Source organism: Taurulus bubalis (genome assembly GCF_910589615.1).
Source record: "Taurulus bubalis genome assembly, chromosome: 1".
Classification (NCBI taxonomy): domain Eukaryota; kingdom Metazoa; phylum Chordata; class Actinopteri; order Perciformes; family Cottidae; genus Taurulus; species Taurulus bubalis.
In genome coordinates, this window is record NC_136589.1 from 9,212,443 (window position 1) to 9,229,941 (window position 17,499).

Below are 17,499 nucleotides of genomic sequence, written 5' to 3' on the forward strand. Positions count from 1 at the left end.
GGCCATCGGCATCATCCTCCTCCTCCAACGAGCGCAGATTCTCCCCGCTTTGCAAAAAATAAAATATATATTAAAAAAAAATGCGAATAGATCCTCAAAAAATTCAGATATTGTGGCAGACTGTAACGTTTGGCAGGTTATTTATGGCTGGCTGTCGAGCATCCATTCGCCAACTTCAGGTCCAGGACAACACTTGAAAAAGCAGCGCTGTGGAGCGTCGCTCCGTCAACGTGTCCGAGTAATTTGCAGTAAAGGCATCCAAAGCCCCCCAAAAAAGGGTTCAGCTGTTTTCAATATGGATGCTGGTGCGTAAAGTAAACACATAAAGAGTTGAGATTTCCTTGAGAAGTTGGTGGACATCTGCTTTAATCGAACTCCATTTTCAACTCGGGGGGAATGAAACATCGGAAAACTGGGCGGATGAGTCGACCCTCGCTTGAGAAAATTAGATCCTTCCGCGACGTAAAACTCATAAAACTCTTGCGATGAAATAAGATCAACCAGCGCACGATTTGTTATATGTCGTTGAACAGTAACGTGTGCAGTACTATACTGCGGGCTCTTGTAGCCGTGTGCAGTGAATTAGGAGTGTTTCTTTCCAAAGTTGACGTAAAGTAGTCCGCGCACTTCCCAAAAGAAGTTTCCCTTCAATCACGCATTGATACAAGAGGGAAGCGTCTGTGTGATAGCACGCAAAGTAGAAAATAATCTGAAGGAAGGACTTGGGCTGACACACAGACTCGGCCATTAACAATTCCTGTTGTTTTCTTTCATTAAGCAGCTTAACCATGATAGACCGCCCCCCGATCCATTTAAAAAAATCTGCATTTGTGAAATTGTGGCGGAATGCTTTAAATGCACAAGGACTGCTGCAGCACGTGGAATTACATTAGATCCCTTTTTTTTTATTTTATTTTTACAATGAAAGATAAATCTGTATTATCTTATAGCAAGGTATTTTTTATTATTATTTTGTATTCAGTATAATACATATATAATACATATACGCATAGATAGAAAGGTCATTCACAAAAGTAATTATTTGAAACACATGTATTCTGGGGGCTAGTTGGAAATCACAGTGTGGTATTGTTTTAGTAATGCAATAGTCTGTAAAGGTAAATAAAAAATGAGGCATGTGATTCGCCTCCGCTACTTGGCACAAAAAGGGGGTTTTGATACAAGTATTCATATAGTTCAAGCTGCCCAGCCTTGCACCCCAAACTCTCTCCAGGCAGCTGGAGCACCCTCCAAAATAAAACACCCTCAGAGGCCACCAGAAAATTCCATGTAGCCTATGCACTTATGAATCTTATTTGCAAATGTGTTAAAAGCCTTGCAGAGCGAATCGGTGGCCTGGTTGCGTAAGACTTAAATGCTATTGGATTTCTGTGCTGTGTGGAATGGCAAGAGATCAGGCTAAATGATTCTGCCTGGTTGTCATAGTGACAGCATGTTGTGTGAGAAGTTTCTTTGTATTTCTCTGGCTTTTTTATACAGCTTGTGCCACAGCCTTATGTTGCTGCCATATTAAACATCCCTCTGTGCCTTTGTATATAGGTAAACTGTTCATACTGGACCCCCACATGTGCAACCCTGACACATATTGTGCACTTCCTGTGGTATTTGATTAGATTTCCTGCCAGAGGTGTGTACCGCTATCCTGATGGCTCTCTGCGAGCAAAGGTGGATTGTCTATCGGTATTGTTTTCTCACTAAAACTACAGATGTCTGATATGAATGCCATGTGTGTGCTAATCTACTCTTTTTTTATCATCTGCATTTCTAAGAAGTCTCACATTGCATAATCAAGTTACAGAAGACCTTCTCTTTCCACATTTGACTAAATATGGCCACTTGTCTTCATCGTTGTCCAATATCATTACCATTGCATGATCGAGCTCACAAGTCCAAATCAAGTAAAAGTACGTAAGTAAAAAGCAATGGCTACTCATTTTCCCACTAGCATGCTTGTATCCTTTAGAGTATTCAGAGTTCAGAAAGTCAGCCTTCTTTCTCATCTATCAAATGTGGACATGGAGTGTGTATTTCCTGTGTTTTTCACACACTGAACACACTGTATGTACTTAAATAAGGCAGCAGGATGTTTAGCTAACAGAGGCATCCCTTGACTTCCCTCACTAAGTGCAATCCGGGTCATCACAATTCTCTTTAGGATGGCAAACAGGCTAACATTCCTGTATTGCCAACAAGCAACTGCAGCATAAAGGATGTTAGCTCAACACAAACCTCATTCAGCCGAGTCCAGCACAATCAGAACCTTACTTCAGGAAGATGGCTGCAATGACAAGCAGATCATATCTGATGGGATTTGTGTTTGGTCACGTTTCTTAATTTTCAGTAACAACCTAAGTACTTACACTAATTTTACAAACTTATTCTGCTTTTCCTTGGAATCGACTTGTTATTCCACTTATTAACTTGAGAGCTTCGATTTCTGAGTTAACGCTTGAAATGCATAAATAAAGCGGTACTGTTGACATGATCCATAATTAGTACGTTTAGACCTCCAGGTATGTCGGTTTGGAGAGGACTGTGATGCTTATTTTTGAGTGGATGCTTTGCAGATGATAAACAGAAATGTGACTATTAACTTGAACTAACAAATTGAAAATTCACAGACAAACGTGTTAACAAGAGTATGAGGATATGCCATATAAAAGAAAAAAAGAAAGGACATTCACTACGAATAGTGATGAGGGACAGACGTGACAAGGGAGATTCATTGCTGGACCATGATGACTGTAATCGAATGACGTGCTTAAAACACAGGTGATGTGATCACCAGCGAGCAGCACAGGCCGTCTCTGGTCACAAGAGGGGAGAAGTGAAGGCCTCTCTTTGTATAGCAACTATAGACAGGAAATTCAGTCTGTGTAGTTGCCACCATACAGTCTGCAGAGACCTCAGGGCATAGTGAGAAACACCGGAGATGGTTTATGACCACGCTTTGTAAATAACCTAATCTCAGGATCCTCTGCCTTATATATGTTTGACCTCGCTCCTTGTTGTCAACATATGTGTGGGATTGTAACATTTGTTGATTTCTTTCCAGTGGAAGAAGTGTTGTTTCTTTCCATTCTTAAAAACACACGCCTGATGAATGTCCCTCTCTGGTTTGTTTGTGGTAGCCGTCGGACAACGACACCGGATTCACGGAGATCTTGGCCAAGAGGTGTGGCTTAAGCAAGAGGTGCTGATTTTTAAAGGCCTGGCAGCGGAACACAACAATGCATACCTATGATTAGTGTGGGCCTGGCCTCGGAAGCCTGTAACTTTCAGGCACGCTAATTGTAGGGTGGTGAGTAGAAAAGGTGTAGTGGCTAGAGGGGAAGGAAGTGTGAGGGCATTCAGGCACGTTTGACTATGTGCTGTGTACTCTGTCTCTTTCTGCCTGTGTGTATATGCACATGACCAGCGTGGAACTAAAGATGCAAACATTTACTATAGCTTAATCAGCCTCAGAAAACTGGTTGAGAACACTTTGAAGTTATGTAAGCAGCATGCATGAGGGGATTTTCTTTTTCAAGATTATGTTTCAAGATTGTCTTAGAAGAGAGATGGATATGGATAACTAGATGAGTAAAGTGGTCTTGTGACCATGCACAAGGATGTTGGTTCAGACGGAGAGTCATTATGGCTGCAAAGCCCTTGAGAGGAACACATCTCTGGCTATGTTTAAGTTTGAACTATGTGAGCATTCAAAAAACCCACTGAAGTGAGTTTTGGAGGGGGAAATACACTGTGTGCTGAGTTTACAATGAACAGAAACTAAAAGTGTAGCACTACATTTATAGTACATTGTGTTTTTGTTTTACAGTTTTTCATTACACATTATATCGTTAAAAAAACATGTCCCTCAACTTTAGATTTGCTGTTAGGTTTAAAACTAGGCTTTTTAACAGTTGTTGTTCAAGACCTGCTTGCCACTAAATGTGTACCAGTCGCTAACGTCTCAACTACAAAAATGGGAAACTAAATTGGTTTCAGCCGCAGTTAGCTTTTCCAGTACTAAAGACTCTGTTACTTCCTATTGTTTGCATGTTGTGCGTGGGCTTGATTGAAACCTGATCTAGCTGGGGAAGCTGTGTTTAGGGTGAGGTGGACAGGCCTTTGTTGCTGCCTGAAGGGTGTTTATTTGGGCGGCTTCAGTTGGCTTCCCTGTAATCATCATCCAGCCTCACAGGATAGAGGGGATTAATGAATACGTTGGAGGGGAAGTTACAGATGACTATTTACCATTATTATGGGGATGAGTAGGAACAGCATGAGAGACACAGGAGAAGTTGTGCACGTGCGTGGGCATGTGCATGCTTGTTTGGTAGTGCGTGTACATTTGTGTACATACCAAAGAAGAGCGAAAAAAGAACAGAATATGGATGTTATCATGATCTCGTATTGGTAAGAGTATTTAAGGGAGTAGTTTGCTTTCATGCCAAGAGTTAGATGAGAAGATTCTCATGTTAGGAGCCTGTTAGCTTAGCATTGGACCAAATGCTGGAAACGGCTAACACAGCCAGCAATAGCGTGGCACCTGACCCCCATATGTGTTGTTTTTACTATTTAGATTGTGTATGAATAAAACAAATGTGATATAATGTGTTTAGCTTTAGATATGATTGTGGCTGATTTACTTAACTTTGGAAGGATCCAGGTTCGCGGTTTCCCCCAGTTTCCTGTCTTCGTGCAAAGCTAAACTGACCACCTGCTGGCTTCTTACCATACAGACATGAGACAGGTATCAATCCTGTCATCTAACTCTCGCACACAAAGCAAATAAGCCTGTTTCCCAAAATACAAATATTTTAAGCAATATAATTTATATATGTAGAGGTCAAAAGTTAGTTTGACTCATTGCACCAACATTGCAAATATGTGTGTGGAATCCTTTAGAATCCTTGATTGATTTAGAATATCTAACTAAGTGAAAACAATGGAATTTGGAGTTAAAATTCAAAATGCGCTTTCATGTGAATTCTGTGCATAGTTCATTGTGTTGTTTTTTTTATTTTTTTGAGTATGCAATGGAGAAAAACTGTGATACAGCTTTTTTTGACAGAAATGCCGCCACAGACACTCAGTTTGTAATGCTGTAACTATATACATATTACAATAGTTTGATCAGATTCCTGATTGATGACTGTAAAACCTCTGAGTCAGACATGACTCATCATACTCTTTGGAAAGCTATTCTGATTGTCTTCCCTGTTTCCAAAACATCCCTTTATGTAACAATACCTCCACACATACACATATTTTGCAATGAAAATCTAGTAACAATAAATTGCCCCCCTCCTAAGCTGTGTATAGCCCCCATGCCCATCCCTCTCCTTCTCTCCCCTCTGGCCTCCTCCACTTAATCCTCCCGCTCATCTGGGAACCACCAGCACCCCTTCATGAAGAGTTGCATTGTACCCAGATTATTTGATTGTTTTCAGATGTTGAAGCTTTCCTACACAAAAGGGGAAGAACAGGATTTGTCCAAAAGCCCTAGGCTACTTGGCCAATGGATGGACACACATGGAGGAGGGGGGGTCGACGCGGGGCTTAGGGAGCGGACACACGAGTCAGGAAGTGACCCCTGCAATGCCAGATTACAAACAATGTGCTCTCTCAACTTCTGCAGTCTTCGCTGTGGAACATACCACTTGCGCGACAGCCAAAGGGGTGGCGCTAGTGGGAGGCAGGAAGGACGGTCTCAGCCCTCTCTCTCTCTCTCTCTCTCTCTGTCTCTCTCTCTCTCTCTCTCTCTCTCCCCCTCTCTTTTTAATGCTGCATCCATTCAGTGAGTGGCGGAGGGAGTGGGTGGGGTGGGGGTAGTCGGGCCAGGAAGGCACTTCACTGATGAAAAGTCGCCACATGGAAATGGGGAGAAGTGGGCTGAGGGAGGTGGGGGGTGAGTGGGAGAAGGGCGGGAATTGGCTCGCGCTACCAGCAGACATGAAACGGGATGTAAAAGGGAAGAGAGGGAGGGAGGTGAAGGATGAGAGGCAAGGAAGGAGAAAAAGGATAAGGATAGCGATGGGGAATGCAAGAATAGGGGAAGTAAGCGTAACGGCGAGGGAGGAATGCCAAAGAGTAATGGTCTGATTCGGGGCTTGTCAAGCATGAAGTCCCGTGCCTGTCAAATAGCATGTAACCAACAAGCCTTTTTCTCTATCTGATGGTGGAACAGTGTGGAAGGGAAGCAGCGCGTTAACACTGAATGGAGCTTTTGTTCTGTGGTTGTTGTGCCTTTCCATTTGACCAAGCCTGCAGATTAAACTGCTTTTGCATTAGGCGAGCATTCCCTTCTCTCCCTCACGTCAAGCCATTTCCCTGCAGTTGTCTCCCTTTTATCCCCCTAACTTGCCGACCTCACCCTTGAGAAGAGGTGATGGTAGTCACGTGCTTCCTATCTGCGCTGTGTTTGTTCACATAGAGACAACCTGGCATGTTCTATTTAATCCTTGTCAAGTCTGGAGAGAAATGACCGAAGCAAATCTCCTGATAAATGAAAGAAAAGACCCGGATGGGGACACGCGCACACACACACACACACACACACACACACACACACACACACACACACACACACACACACACACACACACACGCACACGCACACACGCACGCACACACTCCACCCCCGTCTGAACTGTCATGTGTGACTCACAGAGCATCGCAGCACCGTATGAACTTCAAAAAGAGGCTGGCTGTACATTCACAGTGTATTCAACCCCTGCTCTTTAAATAGCTCAGCCTCCTCCAAACAGAAAAGTCCATGCATTAGAAATGACTGAATCATACAAGAATTAAAGAGGCAGAGAACATCTTTTCATAATGGAGCAGCACAACAGCAGCACTACGCAGACAACGCCAGTTGGTCTTGATTTAAGCCTTCTTGTGTTCTTGTGAGCAAGGAAGCACATGTTTGTTTGTACAGAGCATATGTACAGTATGTACTATATGTGTGTCTAACACACATGTATTTGGTTGGTTGTGTGTTAATGAGGTAAAATACATTATTCCATAATTGCTAGTCTTTTTTATTGATATCATTGTACACTGTAATGATAGTGCTTGTATGAACACATGAGTACGCATTGTACGCGCCTACACATTTTATATATTTGTGATAGAGCAAACATGTGTGTATCTGAATTGCGTGTTGTCTAAATGTGTGTGTGTGTGTGTGTGTGTGTGTGTGTGTGTGTGTGTGTGTGTGTGTGTGTGTGTGTGTGTGTGTGCGTCTGTGTGTTCTGGAATGCACCTGGCCTGATAGGCAGGCAGAGGAATGCTGAATACTGTCTCTCGCCCAGGGAGGCAGGGCTGGAATGTGGCCCAGGCCCTATTCTTCTCTCCACTGCACAGCACAGGAGGGCTGCAGGTTCACACACACACACACACACACACACACACACACACGCTCACACACGCACACACACACGCACACACACACATGGTTGCACATCCAGTCATGGTTCTGCTCGTGAACCTGTGTGTGTGTGTGTGTGTGTGTGTGTGTGTGTGTGTGTGTGTGTGTGTGTGTGTGTGTGTGTGTGCAAGCACATGCTTGAATGAACAAACTTCTCTCGAGTGCAACCTAAGAGCAATTAATTTTTCCTTTCGAGCGGGAGCTGTGTAATTTTCATTGCTTCACGCATTGTTATTAAGTCGTTCCATGGTGCTGCATATTCCAACCAACAAAGTGAGCTTACTGCTCCTTTTGAAACTTGCCAGATCTACTGTCCCTTCACTTCAACTCCCTCAAATCTAGATACACTCCACTGAGGGTCAAGTCCTTAACACACATCATCTGAGCAACCTGGTCGTCATTTTATTGTATGGGACCAAAATTTTCTGATTCAAACCACAAGGCAGATTTTGTTGTAAAAACAAACAATTGCAAATATATACCCTTAGCGCTGTACACAGTAAAGTAATAGACTCCTCCAAACTATCCTGGATTTACACACTACCAAGCTAAAATCAAAGTTAACAAGAATATATACTTTCATTTAAATCCAAACAGGAGTATATGTCAGCATTTTCCTCTCTTCCTGCTGTGGTGTGCCGTATAAGAAATGCTATCCCTTCTCACCGTGGCCCTTGGAGCCGCCTCTGGCCTGCAGCTCACTACATAGCACTCAGATCAAAGAGTTAATTAAAGAGCTAGGAAGTATGGGGGAAGTTGGCCTCTATGGTTTATGTCTGTCACCCGCCAGCACACGTGCAGACCGGAAAACTATGTTTCTTAATTGATTGGGAGTAATTTGTCTGTTTCCTACAGCGAGTGTGGCCTTTTCTGGTCCTGACAAATTTGACTATCATGATGAAGTTCAGCTATATAAGGAGCCTAATTCATGGAAAGATGTTTGGATGGATTTGTCTAGATACTGGAGTCACTTTAACACAACTACTTGTCATTCCCGTAAGCAGGGTTAAAAACTACAAAAGCTTGGTTTCAGTAAGTTTGGCCACTTGGGAAAGACAATATACCACAAAACCATTGCTTTCAGTCAAAACTCTCTTGACATTATTTTTGAGGAAATAAGTCACTCTAAATTCCCCAAATTGTTCTTTATTTTCTTTCTTTTTTTCAAAAAAGAGGAACTATATATAAAAAAAAAAAGATGGTCCACATAGTGCCGTCATTCAGAGCCAATTTACTGCATGGCAGTCTTGAGACCTGCAGAGCCAATTGATTTTTATATTGCTTTTTTGATCTTTCACACAGTGCCAGGATCTCTGGACTGTTTTCTCAAATGGAGCAAATAAACAGGGTCTGTAAGTTTATTTGAAATAGAGAGGGGGAAGGAGAATTGGAGAATACAGAAAGGACGGGAGGAGAAAAAAAGGACATGGTCGAGGGTGAATGGTGGAGAGAGGGAGGCGAAGGGGTGGGAGTAATTCTACTATTAGAGCCTGTTGCATTGACTCTGACCGTGGCCTGAAAGCCAAATCAAAGCGTTTCCATTCACACTGAATATGGCTTTATGTGGGCTGACAGCAGCACTGGGCTACGGCAGAGCTCTGCTTCTTCCTCGCACTGCTGCCGGTTCTGTTTGTCTATAATGATTTTCACTCGTTTAAACTCCATTGTTTATTGTTTATGTATGCAGGCTCCCACAGTTTAACTGCACGGACATGTTTGCAGATGAATAAGGTTTTAAGTATCAGCCTATAAGACGTGTGCCGTTGTACATGAGCTAGTGTGCTTGCATGTACTTGTGATGGATTGTTTGTACATGGGAAAGTGGAAGGGCATCACGTGTAACCATGTAGGTGTGTGAATGAACAAGCAGCAGCCCTGTTGCTAGGTGAAACGTGAACCGCTTCATTGTCAGTGCTTTGCTTTGGTATACACCGCCATCTAGTGAGCGAAGGTAGTAAATAATGTTCATCATGTGCAACAAAATGTTTAAGCACATGCTGCTTTAATCAAGAAGCAGGCCAAAAAGAGACAGAGCCATGCCAGAGACCAAAGAGAGGTTAAATCAAGACTTGAGTGTTGCAATATATTGTAAAGCTGCGATATAACTATAAGTTCTATTTATCTGATTATTTTTGCATTGGTATGGGGTTGAATGGGGTTGAATTGTTGGACATGAACATGATTGGACATGAACACATGCTAGTCCAAAGTCAAAGACAAGTCTGAAACGGGACTCAAGCGCAACAATCCCCGAGTTGAACAAAAAGTTCTTATCTATCTTCAAAAACAACACACAGCTGCCAGTTTTGTGACGTAAGTGTGATTGTCTCCCCCTTGTGGCCGATGATGGGTTGTTCAAGAAACTAGTCTGCTCAAAGCATGAATGATATCTATCAAGCATAAGATTGTTGATAAAATTCTGCCAGACCGTTTATTACGTTTGACAAACAATAAGCTTGTTTTAGGTTGGGAAAGGTTCAGGGAACTCTGTAATTTTGGGTAGTTTACCCACCTACAATCAACACACCAGGAGTAATATAGCAATATCCAGCTAATTATCAATTAGAATATACTGTACATCAATTCAACACATTTATCAACACGTAGACCAAAACCGGTCATCAGCATCAGGCTTTCTCTCATCATGTGGACAATGCCTAATGTTGCCTTAATTTTCCATATGTCTGCAAGCTTGCATTTGTAATGCAATGCATTGAAGGTACCTCATGCTTCACACCTCGATCATTGTTGATAATGGTAGCAAGATTAATCTCACTGCACATGTGTATATGAGTGCATACACCAAACATATTATATCATAGACTTTTCAACACGTCGTACATGTGTATGAGCTAACTTACTATAGCCTATACATTTCTCAGGGCTACGACAAGCAACATTTATGATAGCACTGTTCAATTTTGGTGTGCCAGTAAGCCATAGTCAACATGAACAATAACAGGGCCCTGGCACTGCTGGCACAATTAAAGGAATGCACCCATTATTGTTTCCTCCTGAGACCCAGCCCATTCATTTGTGTCCTCTGTGTGTTTTTTTTTTACTCATTTGAGTTACACTATCAATTACTGCTGTACTCTAAAGAGGACTGTTAGTGTGGCGTGAGGTCTTGGTCCTGATGGACCTCAGCCTCCTGCCAGAGGGAAGGGACTCAAACAGTTTGTGTCCGGGGTGAGAGGGGTCAGCTACAATCTTCCTAGCTCGCTTCAGAGTCCTGGAAGCGAACAAGTCCTGGAGGGACGGCAGATTGCTGGGCCTTCTTTGTGATGGAGCTGATGTTCAGCTCCCACTTGAGGTCCTGGGTTAGGATGGAGCCCAGGAAGCGGAAGGACTCCACAGCGTCGACGGGGGAGTCACACAAGATGAGAGGAGCTGGTGGGGCGTTCTTTCTGAAGTCCACAACCATCTCCACTGTCTTCAGAGCGTTGAGCTCCAGGTTGTTTTGGCTGCACCAGGTGGTCAGTCTCCCACCTGTAGGCGGACTCGTCCCCACCAGAGATGAGTCCAATGAGGGTGTTGTCATCCGCGAACTTCAGGAGCTTGACGGACTGGTGGCTGGAGGTGCAGCTGTTGGTGTACAGGGAGAAGAGCAGAGGGGAAAGAACGCAGCTGGGGGGAACCGGTGCTGATGGTCTGAGAGCCTGAGACGTGTTTCCCCAGATTCACGTGCTGCTTCCTGTCAGACAGGAAGTCTGTGATCCACCTGCAGGTGGAGTCAGGCACAATGTCAATTATAGTGGACACCAGGACAAAATGAATGTATTTAATGACTCAACATTGTTGTCGGAGACAGAACTCAAGCATAAAGGATGCTGTGCCAGGTAATTGAGGGAGAATCAGATTTGGAGCTTTCAGATGATGAGAGAGATGAGGATGAGTTTGAGCCTGATGAAGAAGAAGAAGAAGAAGAAGAAGAAGAAGAAGAAGAAGAAGAAGAAGAAGAAGAAGAAGAAACAGGAGGCTCAGATGAGCAGACAGACTCAGAGTCAGACAGGATGAGCAGGAACGCCGTCGTCCTCTGTGGGCCAGGAGTAGCACGTAGGCCGATGTTTGATCCCAATGATGCACTACGACCTGACTGCATTTTATCCAAATAGATTTGTCTGAGGTTTAATTATTATTCCTGTTATTAGCTTTCATTTAATGGTGTTATTTCCATCATAATAGATTCACACCTGTGCTACCTGGGCTTCCATGCTGTCAAGATGACTCTACAACCCGTGCAGACTGGAGTCCAATTCAGTACTTTTTCAAGTACATTGACAACAAAGTATTTGAAGATTTAGCAGCATTCATTCAAAGATGAAGAATTACTTTGTTTTATAATCAAGTTGAATGTATTATTGGTTTAATATTACTCTATAGTTTGTTTTTTTATCTTCTATATTTGGCTGTCTTTTCACACAAAAATTGTCCTGTGGTCCTCTACAGTGGACATGCTGTAAAATAAAAATTATTGTAAAAAAGTCTAAATTGTAAGATGTTTTTTTTAAAACTCTAAATAGGTAGGAAATCACAAAAATTATGAATTTGGAAGACACTATTTTCCCTCAGTTCCCAGGAGGATATATTAGTTACACCTGTGCCCAAAAATGTATATTCCCATCCTGTCCACCAGTGGGCAGTGTGTTTCCTGGACACGGTAAAGACTCATTTGTAATATACCCATGGTTCCCACCTGGTTGTGCATAAGTACAGACAATTTGCTCGACCATACGGTCTGATAAATAATGTACATATTGTGGATAATGGTTCAAATTAGATTGAGATACATTTTACCTTGGCATAAGTCACAAAGACTGCATCTACTTTATCTGTATTCAACAATGATTCACTGCACCAAATCGTTGTTTACGAACCACCAATAAACTAAAAGAAGAAGAAGATTCATTGCGCCGTCCGGATAGCACGTGACCCAAATCAGACGCCGACAGTAAAAGTGTCACAAAAAAGAAAGAAATGGGAACCACTATTCAATATGCGGACGAGTTTGCATTTACGTGGCCTTCAAAACAGGAAAAATAAAGACATGTTGAAGACAGAAGTTTGCAAAGGAAAGAAGTTGTCGTCAACGAGCGAAGAAGAAGAAGAAGAAGATGATGATGATAGCTCGAAATTTGATTCGCCGGCTAGGCGGTAAGTTTAATTGGCTGCAGCTGCTTTTGTGTTGATTGTTTTTGGCCGTACGTGTTGTCTGTTTTGATGGTATTGTGTTGCTGAAGGTAGACGGTGTGTCCCTTCTGTTGCAGCACCCGCCTAACTAATGGCTTAGTTCTGGTTCAGTTTCAGAGGCTAACTAAAGTCAGGCTTTTCATAGTAAGCCCTGCTTTCTGGACGCCCTTTATGTCTTGGGCTTGTTACTGGCATGACATTGTTACACCAAGTGTCAACTGGTATTTATGTTGGCTAATGTCAAGCACAACAGGGTAGCTAGTGTCTTGCACAGTACAGTGTTGTATATTTAATATCAAGTAGGACAACAGCAAGTAATCATAAATCACAAATCTCAAGTTGCTTGAGGTTGTATTATATTTAGGCATTGTGTATAATATCAGTTTTTTAAATATTGTTTTACTTGCACCATATATTTGCACGTTTTAGTGCCACTCTTAACTCGGGACAAACAAAGGTAGCTATATCTTTAATAATAATCTTAATAAATAACCTGGCAATTGGTAAATGCTCAATTAATGAAGCTCACTCTTCTTGTGCATGTTTATCCTACTGTTTTTCATCTGAGAATTTACAGCTTAAAAAAAAAAATCAACACATATAAATTGGTAGAAAAATCAGCATATCAATTTATTATGAAACGAAGGCTCTAAGTGTGCAATTTCATTTGAGATTTTCTTTTAGATGTCTGTGTTAGATGTTTGGAGCTAGCATTACAGCCACTATTTTTAAATAAATAGTGCCCCTTCTAAGCTGGATGTTTTCATGTAGCTTTTCGTATATGTTTTTATATGACGATGGGACTAAATAAATTGTCAAAAACCAGAAAGTTATTCAACAACGTAAAAATTGCAACTCATATATTGTAATTTTAAATTAAAATAAAGCCACTGGCAGAGCATTGATACACTCACTCTGTCTATAGATACATTTATGTAGTGTTCCTTTAAAGCCATTGGGGAAGAAATAATGCATCTCATTACTGTATGCCGCTTTCGTTTTGAAAATTAAACACATTATTTGTGGAGGATGACATTTTTACAGCTGCTTTGTTATAACGTTGGTCTGACATAAATAAACGTAAATAATTTGATATTCAATCTCTACCTTAATGACGGTTATAGGCCCAGACTGTTGTTATATCATTCAGCTTCTGTTTATGTGCCTGGACTTCACCGGCATCTTAAGTGCACATGCTGTGTCTAATGTTACACTAAGCATAACACCTTTTCCATGCCTTTCTGTCTGCTTTTGTATATTGTTTTTATTATTTTGGATTTTGTAGTGGTTACCCTTTTGCTGTTTATTGTACTTTGTAGCAGTATTGTGTTTTTATTGATTTATATTTCTTGGAGTTTTTTTTTGTGGTACTGCTTTTATGGGCACAGCTGTCAACATGCAGTAGCAATACACAAATACATGTAAGATAGAGAGCATGTTGAGTGATGATCTTATCAGAGACAAACACATGTTTATAGATGGTGAGAAATAACTTTATTTGAATTGTTTTAAGGATACCAAACCCCCACCCAAGCACATAGAGCGCACATCTGTCTCCTCAAGGCGTGTCACCAGTGCTTTGATCACAGCGATGCGTTCATTCTGTCACGATGAAGGGATGAGTGTCATTGTCATTTAACACACCACCTCGGCAAGCAACACAGCCGTGTGCATCCCCAGATATTTATATGTACAATCACTCATACATAAGCACACACAGGAACTGTGACTACAGCATCAACTGTCAGTTTGGGGCATCTTGGCAACACATTTGTCCATCGCATCAACATCTGGCTTCAACATTATGCCAAACAAGTTCTTGGTAAGAAGATCCAAACTTCCCCTGAAGTGATACGTTTGTGCAGTATACTTTTTCAGCTTGATGAGCGAGTCTGAAATTCTTTTGAACATGATGACTTTGGCGTTCTGGAGGGTGAGGAGCAACACGCCAGATGCAGAGTAACCTATCATTAGTCAAGATAACCAGGTGAAGTATTTAGAGGAGGTGCAGAAAAGACGTTTATATGCCGCCAGTCCGCTTTGATGTTTGAGTAATCCCACATCAACGTCTTTCTGTGTTTCTGGCTTCGGGTTTCCTTTTGGTCTTTCCTCAAGCTGCAGGTTACCGATGGAGGTTATAACTCCAGAAGGCTGCTTCTGAGTTTTTTAGTAGTATAAGAAGGCATTGCACCGTCAGTAAAAAATGTACATGATATATTTTATAAGTCAAATTGTAGCTAGTATTTGATTATGCATGCAAAAGCTGAATAACGTGGACTCAACATGTTTTATTTTTGTTAAAGTGGTATCAGGAGAAACTTAATAATCAATCATTTTTTTAGCTCGCAGCACTAGATCAATAAATCGTCAGGTTGGTGTTAGCTCTTTCTGCAGAGGCTTAAAAATGATGGACAATTTAGAAACTCTTTAACACTTTGACCTGGACTGATGGTGAACTATATGGTTTCGGCAGAGACGGTACTGTGCATGAGCCTGCAAGTTTAGTGAACTTTCTCACTTAACTTAATTTATAAAACAAACTGTATTTAGCAAAGCTCTACACCGATCATGCAACGTTATTAAATTCAACATCTTTCAACTTTGGCAGTAGGAGTTGTTGTGATTTCAGTAGAATTACGGTGGAGAATTTGGTTGCCAAAAAAATAGCCAACTGTACAACTTGGATGTCAGTAGTTTGGCTGCATTGGTAAGATATCACTGATATCTCTGTATCGATGAATATTTGTTATTTAAAAAATACATTTGTATTTGAGGCCTAAATTTTGTTTTGTTTACCCCTGCGGCAATAAGTCTCAAAAACTAACATATGTTGGAAAAATAAAATATTCCCCAAAAAAACAAAGAAACTCAAGCAACGTTTGTAGTTTCTGAACTTTGTAGTACCAGAGCTTTTTGGTTCCTACATCTTTTAGATGTATGAACATCTTAGCTTTGGAGCAGGGATGCAAAGTGCCCACTAGAGAGCGCCATTGTTACTGGATTTAATTGCACTGTTGGTGAGTCTTCTCTTTACAGAATATTCGGATGTTATATTGTTCTGTGATTAAAACATTTTGTTTGTTGATGTAGAGCTGATGTGCTTTACTTATTGGCTGATCAAATTAGAAAGGCAGCGAAGCAATAACCTAGATTGCATTAAATTATAGCTGTGTGTGAACTATGAATTAAAAATGAGGTTGGTGAAGTGTAAAACACATGTTTTATTACTTAGCCAACTTACTCAGCCATTATGTGGGAGAAAATACTGATCAAATAGGTGAAAACCTCTGTATCCACACAATACAGATAATGTTTTAAAAAAAAATGTCTCAATCTAAGAGTCTTAAAGGTTCCAGTGATACAGGAGTTGATGTTTTTTGCTTTTGTACTGTGAGTATTCGCTAGTGAAACACATTATTTCATCATTGTGCAGTTACAAGAGAGACTTTAATCAAATCCTTTGCTTTTGATTGGGTTGTGGGAGATAAGTTGCAGATTGATTGATGTGATGACGTTATTGGTTGAGACTAGTTGGTACTTGCTTATGTAAATGCACACAATATTTAGTTTGACAGGAAGTTAAGATGATTTAATTTTGATTTTTAAAATACCAATAAATATATTAGTTTTGTAATTTCTTTGGCATATATTGTTAAATATGTGCACAATATAGGGTTGATCTCAACTTTAAACAGAAGTTTGAGGGAAACGATAGGGCAGGAGAAATTTAGGAGATTAGGTAATATCAAAACCTTGGATCAATTTAAGCATGCATTTTCCTAAAGGGGACACAACCCACTAGTAGTTTATTATGCGTGTAAGATTGAGTTCATAAGATTGCAAAAGATTGATGCTATCATATTTAGTGGCTCTACTAGTTTTATCATTAATTATTTCATTTCCCTGGTGAAAATAATCGGAAATTTCCAAGTTCTCAATATGATATTCTGTAGTTGCGTTCCCAGACACAGATATTATGTAGGCCACGCTCATATAAACCGTATATTAAAGCATTATACATTCTCACAACTGTAAATCTGCCACAGCGTCTACACAGGGACAAAACCCAGAGCTCCCAAAGAGCACAGCTCTGTTTTACTCAGGCGGCGGTTGATCCTCTTGCTCTCTGAACTCGGGTGCGTCACCTTCAACTGCAGTCTAAGAGGAGGGAGGAGGGAGGAAGGAAAGAGGAAAGGAGGGAGGAGAGAAACTGGGGGGAAACGTGCCACATTAAAAGAGGAAGTTCATCTTCTGATAAACACATAGCTACACATCCCACTGGACCCAATGTCTGAGATGGCAGCCAGTGCTAAATGTGAGCTTGTCTGAGCTGCATCACTACAAGGGGAGAAACCACATGGAATTCATGTTTTGTCCCTAGGTTGTTCGTTTGAGAGCTTTAGAGGATTTTAATGTGCCTCTCTGTACCTCACAGTTTCCATTCAAGAGGCTCTCCAGACGCAGTGCAGCGCTTCACAGAAGACATGCATAATCACGGCAGAGGGGAGGGGATGAAACAAAAAAGAGATGTGTAAAGCATCATATACATATGGCACTTTATATTGTACCCCTTTCAGGTATTCTTATGGGTGTTTTGGTTTTAGGTTTGATTTTTTTTTAGGTTTGATTTTTTTGCGTTGTTACACACAAAGGAAACAGCCGCAGCTCAGTACTTCAAAGAGGCCCCGGCAATCCCACATAGACAGACCACATTTCAGTGGAGCACGCTGTGCTGTGCTGCACTGTGCTACAGACAGACGAGAGCTGTTATGAGGAAGAGGAGACCATGGCTTCTCATTAAAAAACACTACTTTTTCCTCTATAGATTACACTGCTCTGGGAAAACTACACAGGGAAGACACCCTTGCCAC